This window comes from Piliocolobus tephrosceles, chromosome 2 (genome assembly GCF_002776525.5).
Source record: "Piliocolobus tephrosceles isolate RC106 chromosome 2, ASM277652v3, whole genome shotgun sequence".
In the NCBI taxonomy this organism is placed as follows: Eukaryota; Metazoa; Chordata; class Mammalia; order Primates; family Cercopithecidae; genus Piliocolobus; species Piliocolobus tephrosceles.
In genome coordinates this window covers 63328122-63349662 of record NC_045435.1, presented here as the reverse complement: position 1 = coordinate 63349662, position 21541 = coordinate 63328122, and the positions used below count along the sequence as shown (strand labels likewise).

Genomic DNA, 21541 nt, shown 5'->3' with positions numbered 1-21541 from the left:
CAAATTATTTGTGAGTTTGTTTCCTCACTTAAAAAAATGGGGTTTGTACCTTTAGTTGTTTCAACTGTTGAGAGGACTTGAATAATAAAGTACATAGCTCTAGATAAGAAAATTTGGGGGAGAGTAAAAATTATCTGTATGCTGGGCATAACTGGAATGAATATAGCTCAAGAAACAAGTCTGAAGTACTTAATCTTGTGGAATGAACTCTGATTGGACAGTCAGGAGAGCAGAAAACAGATTTAGGTTTGAATTCTGAATTTTATCATGTAGTTACTATATGACCAAGGCTGACTTCTCTCCCTTAGTTTCCAGGTGTGTAAATATAGGTAATAAAGTAGGTCTATTTAAAGTGTTGTTGTGGGGATTAAATGAGTTTATATTTATAAGGTGCTTAATGCAGCGACAGGCACATAGTGAGTGTCCCGTAAGTGGGAGTTACTATAACTAATTATTCTACTTTTAATGATTTTCATCACTTAAATTACCATTGGTCACAGTTTCCTCAGATCCTAAATGAGAGGCTTGTAATAGATGATCTCCAAGGTTCCTTCTAGCTTGAAAGCTTAGAGGAATCTCTGTGCTGCAGGAATCTTTGGGAGTGGTGGTGTAGCAGTAGCGATTAGGAGTGGGGAATGGGGCATGGTGATAGTGCTTAGTGTTAAAGTGTCTGATAATAATGTGAGATGTTAACTGTTAGGGAGTAATTAATAATTGGTGAATGGTTTGGAGACATTAAAAAGTTGAGAAGCAATTGTCTATATTGCATGAGAAAGAGCAGTCACTGCTACTACTAAACTCCTTACAGTCATAAAGAGGTTCTGAAAATACCTATGTTAGTGTTACCTGTGTGCACATGTGTATCTATATCTACAGATCCACTTTGTGTCTGCCAGTGAATGTATGGGTTCATAATGTTTATGGACTATTACTGTATATGACATTACTGGATACCTGTCAAAAACTTCATGTTGCTTCAAAACATCATTAGTAAGCTTCAGATCTCATTAGTAAGAAGATAAGGAATTTGTGGTCCACAGAACACCATGCTTTCTCTCTGCTTGTAGACTGAAGGTCTTTTCCCTTTTTGATGTAGAAGTTTATTATTCAGGATCCATGGCAAAAAACTGAATCACTGACTAAAACATAACATTGTAGATAATTGAGGAGAGTGTTTGCTGTTTAATTACATGTGCCTATGAAAAATATTGTATGTTGAGAAATGTATTTTAGATCTTCATTTTCGCCAGCTCTCTGATGTGTTCGGTTGCTTGTCTTCTCTCTGGTTTCACCCAGTAGTAGTCCTGTTGATGTATCAGGCTGCCCAGGTTTTCCATTGCTGTAATACATGTGTGTGGAATCTACTTGTAACCACTTGTACATTCCATCCCTGTCAGATACCTTGGGTAACCTATTACCTGAATATTAAATATTTTTGAGAACTCACACCATTGACTATAAAGTGAAAATAGCTAATTTAAGTCTCACATTAGTAATAATATAAAATAATAGTAATAATGCCCTTAGTGGTTTTTTAAAAAATGTGGCATACATGTGGTGGGGAAGTAGGGCGTTTTTGTCATCACTTACCACTTAATGCAAAGAAATAAACTGTTTTGTTTTGTGTTTTTGAGACAAGGTCTTGCTTTGTCATCCAGACTGGAGTACAGTGATGCAATCATGGCCCACTGCAGCCTCGACCTTCTGGGCTTAAATGATCCTCCTGCCTCAGCCCCTGCCCCCAGTAGCTGGGACCAGAGGCATGTGCCACCATGCCCTTCTAGAAACATAAAAAGCTTTGTTGAGAGGCTCTCTAGAGTGAAGAGCCATTTGGAGCCGTACGTGTCATAGTATCTTTCTTGTCGGTATGCTTATAATCTGTTTGACCGTTGCTTAGAAGACAGTCATGGTTAAAACTCTACTTTCATTATAATTTACTTGTGTCTCTCTCTCTGTCTCTCTCTCTTTTTTTTTTTTAGACAGTCTCACTCTGTCTCCCAGGCTGGAGTGCAGTGGCACAATCTCAGCTCACTGCAGCCTCTGCCTCCCAGTTTCGAGTGATTCTCTTGCCTCAGCCTCCCAAGTAGCTGGGATTACAGGTCCCCGCCACCATACCTGGCTAATTTTTGTATTTTTAGTAGAGACGGGGTTTCACCATGTTGGCCAGGCTGGTCTTGAACTCCTGACCTCAGCTGCCTCAGCCTCCCCAAGTGCTGGGATTACAGGCGTGAGCCACCATGCCCAGCCTTTCTTTTATCCCTAAATGCAAATATTTAATGAACATTTATTTTGTGTCAGACATTATCAAATATTTCATATGCATAACCTGATTTAGTCTTTACAACTACTATCTGAAGTAGGTCTTTTCTTTTTTAAGAATGAGACTGTTGAGTCTTAGAAGGCTTAAATAATTTGTCCAAGGTTATACGGCTGATGAGTAATGGAACTGACTGCAAATCCTCTTGTAATTTGCATTTTATTAATATATACCACTTGCCCCCTTTTCAGTTGTCTTACATCCTCCTCCTCTACTGTAACAGTGCCAGAATCTTTTCAAAACCACTGTTAGAATTGGGAACTTTTAGGCCAGGCGCAGCAGCTCACGTCTGTAATCGCAGCACTTTGGGAGGCTGAGGTGGGTGGATCATCTGAGGTCAGGAGTTCGAGACTAGCCTGGCCAACATGGTGAAACCCTGTCTCTACTGAAAATAGAAAAAATGAGCTGGGCATGGTGGCAGGTGCCTGTAGTCCCAGCTACTCAGCAGGCTGAGACAGGAGTATTGCTGGAACCCGGGAGGCAGAGGTTGCAGTGAACTGAGATGGCACCACTGCACTCCAGCTTGGGCAAAACGGTGAGACTCTGTCTCGGGGAAAAAAAAAAAAAAGAATTTGGAGCTTTTTGCTTTTGGTAGGACTCTTTTTTTTTTTTTTTGAGACAGAGTCTTGCTCTGTTGCCCAGGCTAGAGTGCAGTGGCGCGATCTCAGCTCCCGGGTTCACGCCATTCTCCTGCCTCAGCCTCCCCAGTAGCTGGGACTACAGGCGCTTGCCACCACGCCTGGCTAATTTTTTTATTTTTATTAGAGACAGGGTTTCACCGAGTTAGCCAGGATGATCTCGATCTCCTGACCTTGTGATCCGCCTGCCTCGGCCTCCCAAAGTGCTGGGATTTACAGGCATGAGCCACTGCGCCCGGCTGGTAGGACTCTTATAATCGTTATTTCTGTGATTTCTGAAATTTTCAAGTGGCTTACCTAAGCTTGACCTCATGTACTGTGGGGGATTTTGGGGCAATTATGAGAAGGTTGAATGTGGAAGGGTCAGTAAGATAGATGACTGATGTACCCTTAACATTTGTAATTTTGACTGTTTTCCAGTCACCTCAAGGAAAAAAAAACTTATTAATTGTAATTTTGTAGAGACATAAGTTTGAAACATACAGGTGATGAGACTGATATATGTATTTTAGCTTGAAGTGACTCTCAGCTTTCTAGTTAATATATGCATCTTGGATTTGTTATTCTCAGTTAAGTAAAAATCTTACCACATCAATATTGGGAAGTAGTTCTGATATTCCCATTTGTAGGTGATGAAACTGGAGAAAAATATATGTTGTGGAAGTATTTGAAATTTAAGGAAAGTGCGGGGTCTTAAAGAACATTTGTAATTTTTGCACTATTGTGTATATCTGGGAGGAAGGGGAGGGTGAGATAGCTTTCTGTCAACTAATAGCAAAGTACGGTTGTCTCATCTGTGGGGGATTGGTTCCAGGACCTCCTTTGGACATAAAATCTGTGGATGATCAGTGCCTGATGTAAAATGGCATAATATTCGCATGTAACCTTTGCACATCCTTGGTGCATCTCTAGATTAATTATAATGCCTAATGCAACGTAAATGATACGTAAATAGTTTTTATACCTTGTTGTTTAGGAAGTAATGATTAGAAATGTCTCCACATTTCAGTACAATTTTTCTAAAATATTTTCAATCTGAGGTTGGTTGGATTTGTGAATGTGGAACTTGTAGATACAGAGGGCACATTATATTTCTATTTAAAATTGTGCAACTAAAGGAAATTTGATATTTTTATGAAATATCAAAGGAATTTTGTTTTATTAGGGATGCTGTTGTCTATAGTGACTTCCAGGGTGGCTTTTGAGGTGGTGGCCATTTTTGTCTCAGAGTGATTTGTTAACTGGAGACTGGTCCACCTTTTCTAGGGCTTTTGCATACTAGGGTGTTTCTTGCTGTAAGGAGCAATCTTAAATGTAGGTAGAATGTAGGCTTGTTTTTTGTTTGTTTGTTTGTTTTTTAACCACCCTTACCAGTGAATGCTAGTGAATTTGAGATTTTCATGTTTGTAGGGTCTAGTCGTGTTTCTTTTCCTCTTGTGTAGACATTGATACTTCTCTAGTCTTGCCCTGCTTGTTCATATTAGAGAGTTTTTGGGGATGATACCTTGTTAAGTTGTCATCCAGTTTTCTTGTAAATATTGTGTGTGGTCTTTGGTTTTGCTATGTTGCTTTTGGTAGGATATGGCTAAAATCAGTGCCATAGCCAGCATGTGGTTACTTTAAAAATTGTTTCTGACGAAATATTAGATTGTTAGATGAACAGGTAAGATTTTAATAGTAGTTTTAAAAACTTGGATTTAAAATATGGAGAATATCTTGATACATGCTTTTTCTCTTTACATCTTCACTTTGGTTAAGGAGGAATTCGGTGAGAATAACTGCATTTTGAGTGTAATGGATCGCACGAATTAAGTAATTTTTGTGCCTATAAATGTGGAAAACTCATGTGCAAAGATGATTGAAATTAATACTGCTTTAGATGTTTCTGTCTCATTTCACAAAAATACAAGAGAAAAGAAAAATGAAACTGTACTGTTTCTTGTATATTTTTAATAGAGTTTTCTGTACACATAAGTGTATGTGTGTTAATTAATCCTCTTGTTAAAAATGGCATGAAACTTCTGCAGTTTGCCTTTTGTTGTTTTCTTTATTTAGATACCTTTTTTCTTTTCTTTTTGTTTTTTTGAGACAGAGTCTTGCTCTGTTGCCTAGGCCGGAGTGCAGTGGCACAACCTCAGCTTACTGCAACCTCCACCTCCTGGTTTCAAGCAGTTTTTCTGCCTCAGCCTCCTGAGTAGCTGGGATTACAGGCACGTGCCACCATGCCCAGCTAATTTTTTTGTATTTTTAGTAGAGACGGGGTTTTGCCATGTTGGCCAGGCTGGTCTCGAACTCTTGATCACAAGCGATCTACCTGCCTCAGCCTCCCAAAATGCTGGGATTACAGGCGTGAACCGCTGCACCCAGGCTTGCATTTAGATACCTTACCAAAACACAAAAATTTATCTCATTGTCTTCATGGGCTGCATAATATGTTATTGTTTTGGGTGTTCTTTATTTAACCTGTCTTCTTTGATGGTTTTTTGGTCTGTTTACAGTTACCAACCAATTCAAACAGTGCTTAAGTTAACATCCTGGCGCAGATGTAAGAATGGGATTTATGGGTTCATGATTATGTACATTACTATGTTTGACAGATAGTGCTAGCTGGCCTTCCAAAAAACTTGTTCAGTATGTGCTTCTGCTAACTAGCAGTGTATGAAAGTTATCTCTATATCCACGTCAGCACCAAGCGTTACTCAGCTTTTAAAATTATTTTTATTTATATATATATTTTTGAGACAGGGTCTCACTCTGGCCCAGCCTGGAGTGCAGTGGCATGATCATAGCTTACTGCAACCTCAAACTCCTAGGCTCAAGTGGTTCTCACACCTGAGCTTCCCCAGTAGCTGGGACCACAGGTATGCACCACCATACCCAGCTAACTTATTAATTTTTTGTAGAGATGGGGTCCTGCTATGTTGCCCAGGCTGGTCTCAACTGAGAATTGCTGAACTCAAGCAATTCTCCCACCTTGGCCTCCCAAAGTGCTGGTATTACAGGTGTGAGCCATTGTGCAGAGCCTGTTATTAGGTTTTTAAATCTGAAAATCTGGTAGGTGAAAAATGCTTTATTTAATTTGCATTGTTTTATTTTGTGCTAACTTCTGATTCCTCATTGATTCCGTTGTTCCTTTTTCAGATTTTTTGGCTAGATTAAAAAAACTGCCTGTATCATTTCTTTCATTGGAGATTTGAAAGTGATAATATTCTAAATCTAGCATTACTTTGTCATTTATTAGTTGGAATCCTTGTTTATTTATTCATTCATTTCTTTCTTGATTTTAATGAGATAGGGTCTTGCCGTGTTGCCCAGGCTGGCCTTGAAACCTTGGCCTCAAGTGATCCACCTGCCTCAGCCTCCCAAACTGCTGGAATTGCAGATGTAAGCCGCCTCACCCAGCTGTAGTTTTTTTTCCGCAAAATATACTCCTGGCCTGTTTATTAATAAACATGCCAAAGCAAGCCATTTAGGATATAGGAAGAAAATAAATACTGAGAGCACTCTGAGATCTCAGAAATGTCATAAAGTCCTATAAAACAAGGAATGAAAATAGTACCCACAACATTTAAGATTGCCCTCTACTATATTTTTTTGAGACACAGTCTGTCTCTGTTGCCCAGGCTGGAGTGCAGTGACTTGATCTCAGCTAACTGCAACCTCTGCTTCCCTGTTTCAAGCAGCTCTCCTGCCTCAGACTCCCGAGTAGCTGGGATTACAGGTGTGCGCCACCATGCCCAGCTAATTTTTGTATTTTTAGTAGAGACAGGGTTTCGCCACGTTGGCCACGCTGGTCTTGAACTCCTGGCCTCAAGTGATGCACCTGCGTTGGCCTCCCAAAGTGGGGATTACAGGTGTGAGCCACCCCACCCAGCCTACTGTCTTTTTTTTATTTTTTGAGAGTCTTGCTCTGTCACCCAGGCTGGAGTGCAGTGGCACGATCTCAGCTCACTGCAACTTCTTCCTCCCGGGTTCAAGCAATTCATGTGCCTCGATCTCCCAAGTAGCTGGCGCTACAGGCGTGTGCCACCATGCTCAGCATTTTTTTTTTTTTGAGGTGGAGTCTCGCTCTGTCGCCCAGGCTGGAGTGCAGTGGTGCAATCTCAACTCACTGCAAACTCCGCCTCCTGGGATCACACCATTCTCCTGCCTCAGCCTCCCGAGTAGCTGGGACTACAGGCACCAGCCACCACGCCTGGCTAATTTTTTATATTTTTGGTAGAGATGGGGTTTCACTGTGTTAGCCAGGATGGTCTCGATCTCCTGACCTCGTGATTCACCTGCCTCGGCCTCCCAAAGTTCTGGGATTACACAGGCGTGAACCACCGCACCTGGCCTTTTTTTTTTTTTTTTAGTAGAGACAGGATTTCACCATGTTAGCCAGGCTGGTCTCAAACACCTGACCTCAAGTGATCCGCCTGCCTCGGCCTCCCAAAGTGCTGGGAATACAGGCGTGAGCTGCCGTGCCTGGCCTCTACTATCTTAAAAATAGTATTAAATGATGTATTTTAATCTAAATACAAATAAAATATTTGATTTGGCCTGTGCTGTCTAATTAAGCTAATAATAACCCTTGACAATAAATTAGATCTGAAATTATTTGAAGATGTGTGAGATTCTTTGAGATGTGAGTTGTTTTTTTTTTCCACATTTTTTCCTTTAATTCTATAATATTCTTGTTTCCTTTTTTTTTTTTTTTCAATGCCTTATAGCGGTGGTTCTAAACCAGGGCTGACAATGTCTAGAGATCTTTTTGGTTATTACAGTTTGGGGGCATGCTGCCGGCATCTAGTGGGGTAGGGGGCAGGGATGCCGCCGAACATCCTGTGTTGGTCAGGACACTCCCCAGCAATGAAGGATTGGCCCCAAATGTCAGTAGTGTCAAGGTTGAGAGACTGTGCTTTATAGGAAAAAGCATACCTTCAGATTTTAGAAATGTCTTACAGTTTTCTTCTAGGATGTCTGAAATTTTTAAAAAATGTTAAGACCACCAGTTAAGGTCTTTAACCAAGTCTTTTAGTTTTACCTATCAGAATTCTATTTGAGACACTAAGTATAATTTTTATAAATAAATAATATGAATGTCCCAGATGTTTTTGTGTTTAATTAAATATGGTGTCTGTTAACTGGCTTCATTGGTTCATTGTTTTCTTTTTTTTTTTTTTTTTAAAGATACAGAGTTTCACTCTGTTGCCCAGGCTGGAGTACAGTGGTGCACTGAAACCTCCACCTCCTGGGTTCAAGAGATTTTCATGCTTCAGCCACCCGAGTAGCTGGGATTACAGGTGTGTGTCACCACACCTAGCTAATTTTTGTATTTTTAGTACAGATAGGGTTTTGTCATGTTGCCCTGGCTGGTCTTGAACTCCTGAGCTCAAGTGATCTGCTTGCCTTGGCCTCCCAGTGCTGGGATTAATAGAGAATGGGGTCTGGCCTGTGTTGTTCAGGCTGGTCCCGAACTCTTGGGCACAAGCTGTTTACCCACGTCAGCCTCACAAAATTCTGGGATTATGGACACCAGCCTCTGTGCCCAGCCAGGTCATTCTTTATACCTGTGGGGAGAGAGCCTTTAATTCCTCACTTTCTTGATGGATTAGTAACCTCATGGCTTCATTAACCACAGGTAACCATAGAGGTAACTATGAGGAAACTAACCTAACCTTTAGTTTCCCATAAACTCTGCCTATTGTTAGCCTGGCAGCTGTGTGTATTTTACAGACCAGGTCAAAGGCCACTGCTGATACACCAACCAGTCTTCAGTGACAGCAGTGCTGACCACTTCCCCCACCCCCAGTTAGCACCCAAAGGAGCTAGCTACCCTAGCCACTGGTGGTTACCCTGCATACTGCCCTTGAAAGGGAATGGTTAGATACATTGAGTCTAGAAAGAGTGAGATAAAGTGAGATTAGTTATTTCTGTCATCTTTCAGAATTAAGTGTATGTTAAAGTGAAGACTCTGTTCTTTATATATGCATCATATATACGCATTTTGGAAACTTGACAAAGTTGGAAGAAGTTTGGAAGAAGCTGGAAGTATAAGGTGGAGAAGTCTCCTAAATCCATACCAGCGTTGTTTTGGTTTGTTTTTGTGGTTTTTTTTTTTTTTTTTTTTTTTGAGATGGAGTCTTGCTCTGTCGCCCAGGCTAGAATGCAGTGGTGCAATCTTGGCTTACTGTAACCTCCGCCTCCTGGGTTCTAGCAATTCTCCATGCCTCACCCTTGTGTAGCTGGGATTACAGGTGACCACCACCACGCCCGGCTGTTTTTGTATTTTTAGTAGAGACAAGGTTTCACCATGTTGGCCAGGCTCATACCAGCATGTTTTAATCCAACTGTTAACAGTATTTTGTTAATGTATGGTAGAGATGGTAAACTGGCTGGGACACCGGGCGTGCAGATACAGACTAGGATGGTTTTGGGGAAACTACGAGATATGGTCACTCTATTTTGTTTCCTTTGATGTCTCCTTTGTACATCATTGCTAGTTAATATCTTTCTTATATTTTTATCCTATCTTTCTTATACTTTTAGCCAGGCAGATACACTTGACCCTTAAGCAACACAGGTTTCAACTGTGGGGGTTACCTTAAACGTAGATTGAAAGTACAGTATTTGTAGGATGTGTGAAACCCGCCTACACAATGGACTGCTGTTTTTGTATTCGTGGGTTCTATAGGGTTGACAGCGGGATTTAAGTATGTGCAGATTTTGGTATACACAAGGAGTCTTGGAACCAGTTCCTGAAGTATAGCAAGGGATGACTGTGCTGTTGTGGTGTTTATTTTATTTTATTATTTATCTGAAACAGGGTCTTGCTCTATTGCCCAGGCTGGAGTGCAGTGGTGTGTCCACGGCTCATGGCAGCCTCAACCTCCCAGGCTTAAGCAATTCTCCCGCCCCAGCTTTCCATGAAGTGTCTTGGTCTTTAACATTTTTTCTTCACCTGGGTTCTTTTTACCTTTCCAGTCTTCTCTTGCCACCGTTCGTAACTTTTCCACATTACTTGAAGTTCACTGAATATGCAGTGCTCTATTGTGCTGGTGTTAAATTCTCATAGCACCTTGTTGTTAATTGCCTCATATGTTCTTCCTTATGGATACCTTCAACTTGTGTTTTAAAACTGTTCAGATGGCTCCATTCAAATATATTTTATTTACTGAAAAGTTTTCTTGGATCTCCTTTTCTCAGTCGAAACTGCCATATTTCTGACATGTATCAGTTGCATTTTCTGTTACAGCTGTTTGCTTACTAATCTGTTTCTACTTGTGGTTCTGTAAGTTTTGAGGGGGCGAACTTCCCTTACTCAGAGTGTGTCACACAGTAGGAGCTGGATTAGGTAAATGAGTAGAGGTTTGTACCATATAATGACATTTTAGTCTTCGATGAACCGCTTATATGATGGCGGTCCTATAATATTATACTACCGTATTTTTACTGTACTTTTTCTATTTTACATATGTTCAGACATGTGAATACTTACCATTACAGGTTTATGGCCTAGGAGCAATAAACTATATACCATATAGCCTAGGTGTATCGTAGACTATACCATGTGGATTTGTGTAAGTGCACTCTGTGATGTTCATACATTGGAATCACCTGATGACACATTTCTTGGAACATACCCCTGTCGTTAAAAGATACATCACTGTTGATGAAAAATAAAACCCTGTCTTCATCTACAAAGGAACTATTATTTCTTTTTTGGGGGGGAGGGAACAGCATCTCACTCTGTTGCCCAGGCTGGAGTGCAGTGGTGTGATCTCGGCTCACTGCAACCTCCCCCTCCTGGATTCAAGCGATTCTCCTGCCTCAGCCTCCCTAGTAGCTGGGATTACAGGCATGTGCCACCACACCCGGCTAATGTTTGTATTTAATAGAGACGGAGTTTTGCCATGTTGGCTAGGCTGGTCTCGAACTCCTGACCTCAGATGATCCGTTCCCCTTGACTTCCCAAAGTGCTGGGATTACAGATGTGAGCCACAATGCCTGGCCCCTAGGAGCTATTGTTTCTAACTCTAGAAAATAATAGAAATTATTATTGGGATTGGAGTCATGAGTGTGAGTGGGTGAAAGGGTATTCTGAGTGAAGTAAACTTGCTTTCTCTCTTCTCTCCCAATTTCCATATGTCCAGATTCTGTCTATTCTTTGTCCACTTGGCTCTTGTCTAAGAGCTTCCCAGATTTTCCTAGAATGTAATAGCCTTGCCATTTAAAATTTTGTCATATTTTCCACTCAATATTAGGGGTATTTGGTTATAAATATTATTTTGCCAAGGTATAGGCTTCTTCTACAGGGCATAATTTGGTTGTTTTATCATTATTTCCTTCTACATCACACGTCACTATTCCTTCAAAATACAGATTTACTGTTTTAGCTTGGGATGCTATAACAAAATACCATTGACTGGGTGACTTAATAGAAATTTATTTCCTCATGGTTTTGGAGGCTGTCAGTCTAAGATAAGTGTGCCAGCATAGTCGGGTTATGTGGTAAAGCTTTCTTCCTGGCCCTGTTTTTTTGTTTTGTTTGTTTTTGAGACAGGGTCTTGTTCCATCACCCAGGTTGGAGTGTAGTGGTGGGATCATAGCTCACTGTAGCCTCTATGTCCTAGGCTCGAGCAGTCCTGTCCTCAGCCTCCTGAGTAGCTGAGACTATAGGCACACGTCCCCACACCTGGCTTATATTTTTAAAAAATTATTTTGGCCGGGTGTGGTGGGTGGCTCATGCCTGTAATCCCAACACTTTGGGAGGCCGAGTCAGGTGGATTGCTTGAACCCAGAGTTTGGAGACCAGCCTAAGCAACATAACATGCTGAAACCCTGTCACTACAAAGAAATGCAAAAATTAGCTGAGTGTGGTGGTATGTGCCTGAAGTCTCAGCTACTCAGGAGGCTGAGGTGGGAGGATCACTTGAGCCTGGGAGGTCAGGGGTGCAGTGAGCCAAGATGGCACCACTGCACTCCAGCCTGGGCCACAGAGTGAGACCCTGTCTCTTAAAAAAAAAAAAAAAAAAAAAATGGAAAGGAAAGAAAGAAAAGAAAAGTAGAAAAACTTTTTTTGTAGAGACAGAGTGTTGCTGTGTTGCCCAGGCTGGTCTTGAGCTCTTGTGCTTAAAACAGTCCTCCCACCTTGGCCTCCTAAAGTGGCCAGTTATTATAGGTGTGAGCTACCATGCCTGGTGTTTCTGGCATAATTGATGTGTCCTCACTTGGTGGAGAGACTGTAAGTTCTCAGGTCTCTTCTTATAAGGGTGCTAATCTGATTATGAGGGCTCCTCCAAAAGGCCTGAGCTCCAAATACTATCATATTAGGGGTTAGGGTTTCAACACATGAATTTTAGTGGTGTGGGGAGGGCGGGTAAGGGCACACATTCAGTATATAACACTTGTCAAAGATTTGTGCATTAGTCTTATCTTGCTTAATGTTTACTGGTTAAATTCAGGTATGGGTTGCTTTATGCTGATATGTTTTTGAAACTTTTTGTTAACTAAGTTGTGCGTAGTAAATGTTTTAAGTGAACTCATATAGCTTACTTAAGAAGAGTGGGAAGGAGAAGGGGCTGGGTTTCATTTTATTTCATTAAAAAAAAATTTTTTTTGGGGGGAACAGGATCTTACTGTTTCACCCAGGCTGGGGTGCAGTGGCAAGATCACTACTCACTGTAGCCTCAATCTCCCTGGCTCAGGTGATCCTCCCACCTCAGCCTCCTGAGTAACTGGGACTACAGATTTGCACCACCATGCCTGGCTAATTTTTATATATTTTTTTGTGGAGATGGGATTTTGCCCTTTTGCCCAGGCTGGTCTCAAATTCCTGGGCTCAAGCCTTCCTCCTGCCTCTGCCTCCAGAGTGCTAGGATTGCAAGCATAAGCCATCATGCCCAGCCTGGAATTTATTAAAGGTATACCAAGTGACAGGTTAGATACTTTCAGCATAAATTAGGGAAAAAATATTGGTGTGAATTCTCTCAAAGAGAAAGCTCTGTTTATCACAGTATTTGTGTAATTCCTGATTTTGCATTGTTTGCGCACATTCCTTCTCATGTTTATTAAGGTATCACTTAAGTCAACAAATATTTATTGAGTATATATTCTGTTCCAGGTAGTGCACTAGGTACTGAGGATGTGTGGTGAGCAAACCACAGTATCTGGTAGTAATTTTAAAAGTTATTTTAATAGTAAAGTATTATATTTATATATATATATGTATATATATTTTTTGAGACAGTCTCACTCTGTTGTTCAGTTTGGAGTGCAGTGGTGCAATCTTGGCTCACTGCAGCCTCCACTTCCCAGATTCAAGTGATTCTCTTCTCCTGCCTCAGCTTCCCAAGTAACTGGGTCTGAAGGTATCATCACCACGCCCGGCTAATTTTTGTATTTTTGGTGGAGATGGAGTTTCACCATGTTGGCCAGGCTGGTGTTGAACTCCTGACCTTAGGCTGTCCACCTGCCTCGGCCTCCCAAAGTGCTGGGATTACAGGCATGAGCCACTGCGCCTGGCCTGTTTCTTTTAATATTTTGTTTATTGCTTTTATCAGCATTGGCCTGTACCAAATACATTAACTTCATTTTAAAAATTAGCCTTGGAGGAAATCTTTTATAAATGGTAGCCCTTTAAGAGAGTAATTTCTTTCAACTGATTTTTAAATAAACTTGGGTTAGGGCCCTAAGACTGATGAGGTATAGAAGGTCAACAAACAACTATTACTTTTGTTACGCATTGGAAAGTTTTGGTTGTGAGGTGAAAGTTACAGTATCAAGTGATAGTAGCCTCATAATGTATGAAGTGCTTAGTTCACAATGTGAGAGAGCTTGGTTAGATTAGATGGGAGTAAAATTGAAATTTAAATTTCCACCTTCAGATTTTTTTCTGCTATATATGTAAACTCCAAATATTTTGACATAATTACGCACTTTAGTAAAATGAAGTTTAATCCTATAGTATCTTTGCTACCGATTTTAAGAACTTCAATAAATATTTATCATCATCATGTTTTTCTCTGCATTTTAATATCTCTGAAATTGGAAAGCCTTTGAAACATCAATAGTGACCTAAAATTGCAGCTTGCAGCATTTCTTCTTTAAAACAATGCAGTCTTACAGTTGATGCTGACTTAGATTTAAAGGATGCAATATTAATAACTCTTGGAAGGCTTAGGATATTGAATAGTCAGAACAAGCAACTTGGAAGAGACATTCACTCTTGAAGGAAAGACTTCTGAGTATTCCGTGTAAGTAGGCTGATTTAAATAATGGTGTGTTTCAAGTAAGAAAAAGTTTTAAGAAACATCTTAGTATGTTGCTTTTATATTTAGTTGGTATTGTTTGCTCAGAAGTTCAGGTCATTATGAGGATTTGTGGATAAAATTGCATCCTTAATTTGTGACTGTTTAAGAGATTTGGCTTTTTAAAACTGTTAATGGAATAATACAAAAACTTTACATTATGGAATCATTATGGAATGAGGTTTCTTTTCTTTTTTTTTTGTGAGACGGAGTTTCGCTCTTATTGCCCTGGCTGGAGTGCAATCGCGCGATCTCGACTCACTGCAACTTCCGCCTCCTGGGGTCAAACGATTCTCCTGCCTCATCCTCCCAAGTAGCTGAGATTACAGGCATGCGCCATCACGCCTGGCTAATTTTATTTTGTATTTTTAGTAGAGATACGGTTTCTCCATGTTGGTCAGGCTGGTCTTGAACTCCTGAGCTCAGGTGATCCACCCGCCTTGGCCTCACAGAAGTGCTGGGATTACAGGTGTGAGCCACAGTGCCCAGCCGGAATAAGGTTTCTTTAATGTGCCCTTTTAAAAAATCACTGAATTTGGTATTGAGATGAGGCATAGATTGTTATAAAAACATGGCTGGATATTTAAAATACGTTTTTTATTACAAAAGTACGAAACTTTGTTTAAAACAATTTAAATAGTGCAGTAGTTCATCAAAGGAAGACATGACAGTCCCTTCATTTCTATCCCGAGTAATACAGCGTATTAATTTAGAATATACTTAATATTTGTGTGCACTCAGTAAAATAAAAAATGGAAGTGGATCATTTAATAAGTTGCTTTTTAAAAAGTCACCATGAAAAATGAAAGTACACTTGAGCAAATCTTTGTATGTTAAGAGATTTAGATTTTTTAGGTATAATATGCTTGGAAGAGAAACACCAGAGGCCATTTAAAAGAATAATTTGGATTACCTTTGCTTTTTGGTATTCAGTTTGAATGTTTTTGTTTCTGAATTACAAAGTTTCATCATTAGTAGCTTAATTTTTCTTAATTTGTATTTTCAGTAAGCATTTACTTTTTAAAATACTTTTAAAAGGTAAAAAGCTTATATTAAAAATAAAATAGTTTTTATAGATATGATTGGCTGAAATGGACAGCCTTTTTCAGACTAGAAACTTAAATTCATAAATATATACATAGTAAATTCAGATCTAATTTCTATGTAGGAAAATCAGTGTTTGGGTCTGATGCAGGAGCATTTATATATTTTGAAGATCTAGGATACTTACGTTGGAAAAAGGTAAAATTCATCAATTTATAGTCAAGGGTAGAAAAGAAAATTTATCAAACTAAAATCAAGGGATAAATTTCTAGGAAGAAAGGAAAATAGCAATAAAGTTACTTTATTGGTAGTGATCTGTCTTAGGAGGATTGCCAATGTGTATAACAACATAGAGAATCTTTTACATTCTGTAGGATTACCTGCAGAGAATCACACTAAACCTAAATTCTCTGAATACTTTGGTGAACCTTAAGGCGTTGGGTTGTCTGCTGGACTGAGTGTTTTAAATAGTTCATTTGGGAATGTCCACCCAGATTTGAATTAATTTAGTAGCCTCACAGCACTTTAAATATTAAATAGGAAATAAACTTCTAAATTATAATTTGAAAGCCCAAAGGAGTCTCTTTTCTCCCTCCTTCCTCCCTCCCTCCCTCCCTCCCTCCCTCCCTCCCTCTTCTTCCTTTCCTTTCTTCACAGCTCAGATTTCTGCTTTTAAGCTAAAGCATTTAAGATTTAGTCCCAAAATAATACTTGGCTTTTTGAATGCATCAAATTCATTTTAAAATTTTTGCTTCCAAGCAGCACAACTGATTGTGGTTCACGTAAGCCCAAAAGAAAACTAGAAAAGAAGGGAAAGAAAGATTTATTAGAAGGATATTGAAGTAGCAATTAGAAACAAGGGTTGAGCTATGCTACCAAGCGAAAAGGTATGAGGATGGAGCCCAGGGACCTCAGCAGCGGAAGTTGTTAAGACTTGTTCTTCAAGTTCTAGCAAAGGACTGAGTTCCAGTCTTGGTATCTTCCATATTTCACATTTTTGGAGGAAAATAACTGATTGGCCTAGCCCTGGTCAGGTGGGATGATGAGAGAAACAGAGCTGGCTACTGGAGGCCCATCCATGTGTATTCAGTACCTTTTAAAGAAAATGGGAACCGTGAGCTGGGGAGCTAACTCATTAGTGTGTGCTATAATCAGCATATATGTGTATGCAGTACCTGTAATTCATCATACTGGTAAAATGTGTTAAAATTATTGTCTTTAAACGGTTGTGAAGGTTATAATGACAACTTACTGTGTCAGTGGGAATCACCTGACCTTTAAAGGTCCAGATAAACTTAGCACTGACCTTTGTTCTATTATTGTGAGACGTTCATTGTTCTTACTAAGATCTTTGAATTGTTGAAATGCTTGTATTTCTTGATGCGGTAGCTTCTGTTAGTTAGCCTAGTATCATGGAAAGGAAAAAGAGACATAGAACTGGGGATTATGGTCTGAGGAAGAATATAATAGTTGCTTTAAGGAAGTTATAAACAAAGTGCTTTGGGAGCAGCAACTTAAAAAGTTTATTTCTGGCAAGGAACATTTAGCAGTGCATCATGGTGCAAGGAGGCGTTTCAACTTAGTCTGGGCAGAGGGAACAGTGAGCAAAGGAATAGTAAAGTTCAGAGCTGTGGAGGAAGAATTAGGATAAATTAGAAAGGGTCTTGCTAATGCATAGAATTTTGGCTTTAGAAAGACATTAGAAATTAACGAAGACTTTTGAGCAGAGAAAAGATAAATCCGAGCTTTGCCCTGGAGAAATTGAGTCTAATTCAAAGGAATTAGGAAAATCACTCAGGAGACTATTATGATATTTAAGCTAGAGGAGATGAGAATTTGCAATGGTGCAGCATTATGTGGGAATGAACATGAAGGTTCACAGACAACATTGGGTTATGGATCTGTAGATAATATCTGTTCATCCTCACCTTGCCTGGATTTTGTGTAGGTTTTCCTAACTTGATTTTGCTTGCCCTTTCTAGTCTTGTCTAATACATGCTATTAATGGTGGTCATGCTACAATGTGTGTTATTCCCATGAGTAAAATCTTTATGCACCTTCTCCCTTGTTCAAGTTAAAACTTAAGTTTCTTATGAGATTTAAGGCATAAATAAGTAATTGTGACTCTGCTCAATTTGGTAATTTTCTATTTGTTCCCTGTGTTTTTCTTTTCTCCTAAATTACTCAGTTCTCTGGATTAAATTCATACTCCCTCATCCCAGTGACTTTGTACATATTGTTCATTCCCTTTGCTGGAACAAAGACCTTACTTTTTCTTTGTGCACATTTTTTTCTCTTCTGTGTTGCTCTTGACTTTGTGCTGTATGTATGTATGTATGTATGTATGTATGTATGTATGTATTTATTGAGACAGAGTCTCACTCTGTCACCCAGGCTGGAGTGCAGTGGCACGATCTCGGCTTACTGCAAGCTCTGCCTCCCGGGTTCACGCCATTCTGCCTCAGCCTTCCGAGTAGCTGAGACTACAGGCGCCCGCCATCATGCCCAGCTAATTTTTTTGTATTTTTAGTAGAGACGGGATTTCACCGTGTTAACCAGGATGGCTTCGATCTCCCGACCTCGTGATCCGCCTGCCTCAGCCTCCCAAAGTGCTGGGATTACAGGCGTGAGCCACCGTGCTCAGCAACTTTGTGCTCATTTTAAAAGATACATGCTAGGGGTCATTTCTTCTAGAAAACCTCCATTGACCCTGAATTAGATGTGACTCAGCCCACTTCCGTCATCATATATAAAATTTGCTGTGCCAATGTTTGTTGTTTAGATTGTGAACTCCCTTAGGACAACTAAATTCTTTATGTATTTTTCTTACCACATAATAGCTTAGGGATGCATGTTTGCATTAACTTTTCTTTGGCCTATACCAAGCTTATACAACCTGCAGGCTGCATGCAGCCTGGGGCAGCTTTGAATGTTACCCAACACAGATTCATTAACTTTCTTGAAACATTATGAGACTTTTGCAATTTTTAAAAAAATAGTACATCAGCTGTCATTAGTGTTAGTGTATTTTATGTGTAGCCCAAGACAATTCCTCTTCTAGTGTGACCCAGGGAAGCCAAAACATTGGACACTCCTGTACTATAATATTCCTATAACTAGATGTCATGATGTATTTAGAGTATGGATTCTGAAGCCATAATGCCTGGGTTGAAATCCTAACCCTGTTACTTATTAACTGTGCAATTATGGGCAGCTTATTTAACCTGTTGCGAAGTTGCTTATTGTTAATAAAATGGGGAGAGTAGTACCACCTAATTCATACATATGCTTCTGAAGATTGAGTTAATATGTCCGAAGTGCATAGAACAGTACCTGGCATTTGTGGTTATGTATGTGCTTGCTATTTTTATTATGCATTGCAGTTCAAATGAATCTGTTCCCCTATTTTTTTGTTTGTTTTTGAGACGGAGTCTTGCTCTGTCGCCACGCTGGTGTGCAGTGGCGTGATCTCAGCTCACTGAACCTCTGTCTCCCAGGTTCAAGCTATTCCCCTGCCTCAGCCTCCTGAGTAGCTGGGACCACAGGCGCGCGCCACCGTTGCCTGGCTTATTTTTTGTATTTTAGTAGAGACGGGGTTTCACCGTGCTGGCCAGGATGATCTCGATCTCCTGACTTCATGATCCGCCCGCCTTGGCCTCCCAAAGTGCTGGGATTACAGGCGTGAGTCACTCCTCCCGGCTATTCTCTTATTGATTGCCAGAACAATTCTACACATAATTCCCAGATCTGCTTAGAAGGTGGCATTTTTTCTACCTGATTTCTTTTTTCTACTGTAGATGGTTTGTAAACATTATTCCCACAGAGTGGGCTTCAGGATATTCATTTATTCAATCACCAGATAATTAGTGAGTGCCTACTACTTGACAGACTGTGCATTTGTTTTATGTATGTGTGTGAGTGTGTGTGTGTGTGTGTGTGTGAGAGAGAGAGAGAGAGAATAAATATGTGGGCAGACAGATGATTAAATAAATTATATATTATGTTACTGGATAGTAATGAGAATGCAAAAATAAGAAAAAGAGTAAGGGAAATGAGAGTTAAGAGTGGAGAATGTTACAGCTGTTTTAGAATTTGTCTAGTAGACTTTCTGGGAGGTCTTTACCAGAAAGCCTCCCCGCCGCTCCCCTCAAACTCCCATGTTAAATTTTTTGTGTGTTTGTGTGAATAGGTAGTTGGATTTTTTTTTTTTTTTTTTTTTAAGAGACGGGGTGGGCTGGGCATTAGTGGGTCACACCTCTAATCCCAGCACTTTGGGAGGCTGACACAGGTGGATCACCTGAGGTCAGGAGTTCGAGACCAGCTTGCTCAACATGGTGAAGCCCCATCTCTATTAAAAATACAAAAATTAGCCAGGCATGGTGGCGCATGCCTGTTGTCCTAGCTACTCAGGAAGCTGAGACAGGAGAATAGCTTGAAAACCCGGGAGGCAGAGGTTGCAGTGAGCTGAGCTCATGCCACCACACTCCAGCCAGATTGTCAGAGCAAGACTTAGTCTTAAAAAAAATAAAAGAGAGAGAGACGGGGTTTTACTATGTTTCCCAGGCTGATTGCAAACTGTGGGTTCAAGTGATCCTCCCACCTAGCCTCCCAAAGGCTGGGATTACAGGTGTGAGCCACCATGCCTGGCTAGGTAGTTGGAATTTTAAATAAGATGGTCAGAGGAGGTCTCATTTAGAAGGTGACATTTGATCGAGGCCCAAGAAGTAAGGGAGTCAGCCATGCAGTATATAGAAGATAAATCCAGGTAGAAGACTTTTTTTTTTTTTTTGGAGATGGAGCCTCATCGTCTCACCAGGCTTGAGTGCAGAGGTGCTGCAGTCTTGGCTCACTGCAATCTGTGCCTCCTGGTTCCAAGCAATTCCCCTGCCTCAGCCTCCTGAGTAGCTGGGACTACAGATGCGCGCCACCACGCCCAGCTAATTTGTGTATTTTTAGTAGAGACAGAGTTTCACTGTGTTGGCCAGGATGGTTTCGATCTCCCGACCTCGTGATCCACTCGCCTTGGCCTCCCAAAGTGCTAGGATTATAAACGTGAGCCACTGCGCCTGGCCAAGGTAGAAGAATCTTTCATTGCAAAAGCCTTAAGTAGGACTAGTGTGTCTAGCCCTTTCACAGACTAACAAGGAGGCCACTGTGGCTAAAGCAGACTGATCAAGGAGAGGAGGAGGTAAAGGAAATGGGGGAAATACAATGTAGGGCAATGTGGAGCACTGTAAAGGCTTTGGGCTTTGAAATCCAGAGCTGTTGCAGTTTTTTTGTTGTTGTTGTTGTTTTTTTTTTTTTTTTTTTTTTTGAGACAGAGTCTCACTCTGTCATGCAGGCTGAGTGCAGTGATCATGGCTCACTACAGCCTCAAACTCCTGGGCTTAAGCAGTATTCCTCCCTTAGTCTCCCAAGTAGCTGAGACTACAGGCTTGTGCCAACATGCCTGGCAAATTTTTAATTTTTTTGTAGAGACAGAATCTTGTTGCCCAGGCTGGTCTTGAACTCCTAGATACAAACAATCCTCCCACACTGTCCTCCCAAAGTGTTGGGATTACATGCGTGAGCCACTACACCTGGCTAGGATTACAGAGTTTTGAGCAGAGGTGTGACACTATCAGACTTAAGTGTTAAAAGAATTGTCCGATGAATGGCTGTGCTGAAAATATATTTGAGGTAAAGTAAGCTAGAAGCTTACTTCTAGGGGAGAATTGCTCAAGTGGTGTTCTTGAGTAGGTGATCAAATGGCAAATCTAGTATATAAATAGACTAGAGCATGGATAGCTCCATCTATGATAACAGGTGGGAATTCAGGGTTTGTACATGTACATGACAGTAGGTAGCTGGTGGGACTCTGGAAATTCCCTATTTCAGTTTTATAAGTGCAACAGGAAGCAAGGTCATTGAGTGTGAGGGAGGGAAAACTCAATGTAGGGTTGAGTTGAGAAGATATGGAATAGTTACTGGGAGAGTCAGAGAATGAAATAGACTGGAAATAATGTCTGGTAGCATTTATAGTGTACTCAAGATCAGCCAGCCATGGTTGTGGATTTTTCTTTGTCTTTGCTTTATTCCCTATGTTTGTGTGGGCACAGATTTGGTGGGGATTGCGTTGATTTTTTTTTTTTTTTTTACAATGAAGCCAGAGAAGGGCTAGAGAACCAGCTATATCTGAGGGAGTGATTATAATTTCTTTTTCTTTTTTTTTTGTTTTTGTTTTTTGTTTTTTTGGGGCGGACTCTTGCTCT

The 21541-nt window shown here is 40.4% G+C and overlaps 1 protein-coding gene and 1 pseudogene across 2 annotated transcripts in view; both read left to right on the top strand.

The window, feature by feature from the left end:
* The window catches only part of PPP4R2 (protein phosphatase 4 regulatory subunit 2), a 73321-nt gene that overhangs the window by 12246 nt on the left and 39534 nt on the right, over window positions 1-21541 (top strand). The window lies entirely within an intron of this gene.
* Window positions 19360-19425, top strand: LOC111534756 (annotated as a pseudogene).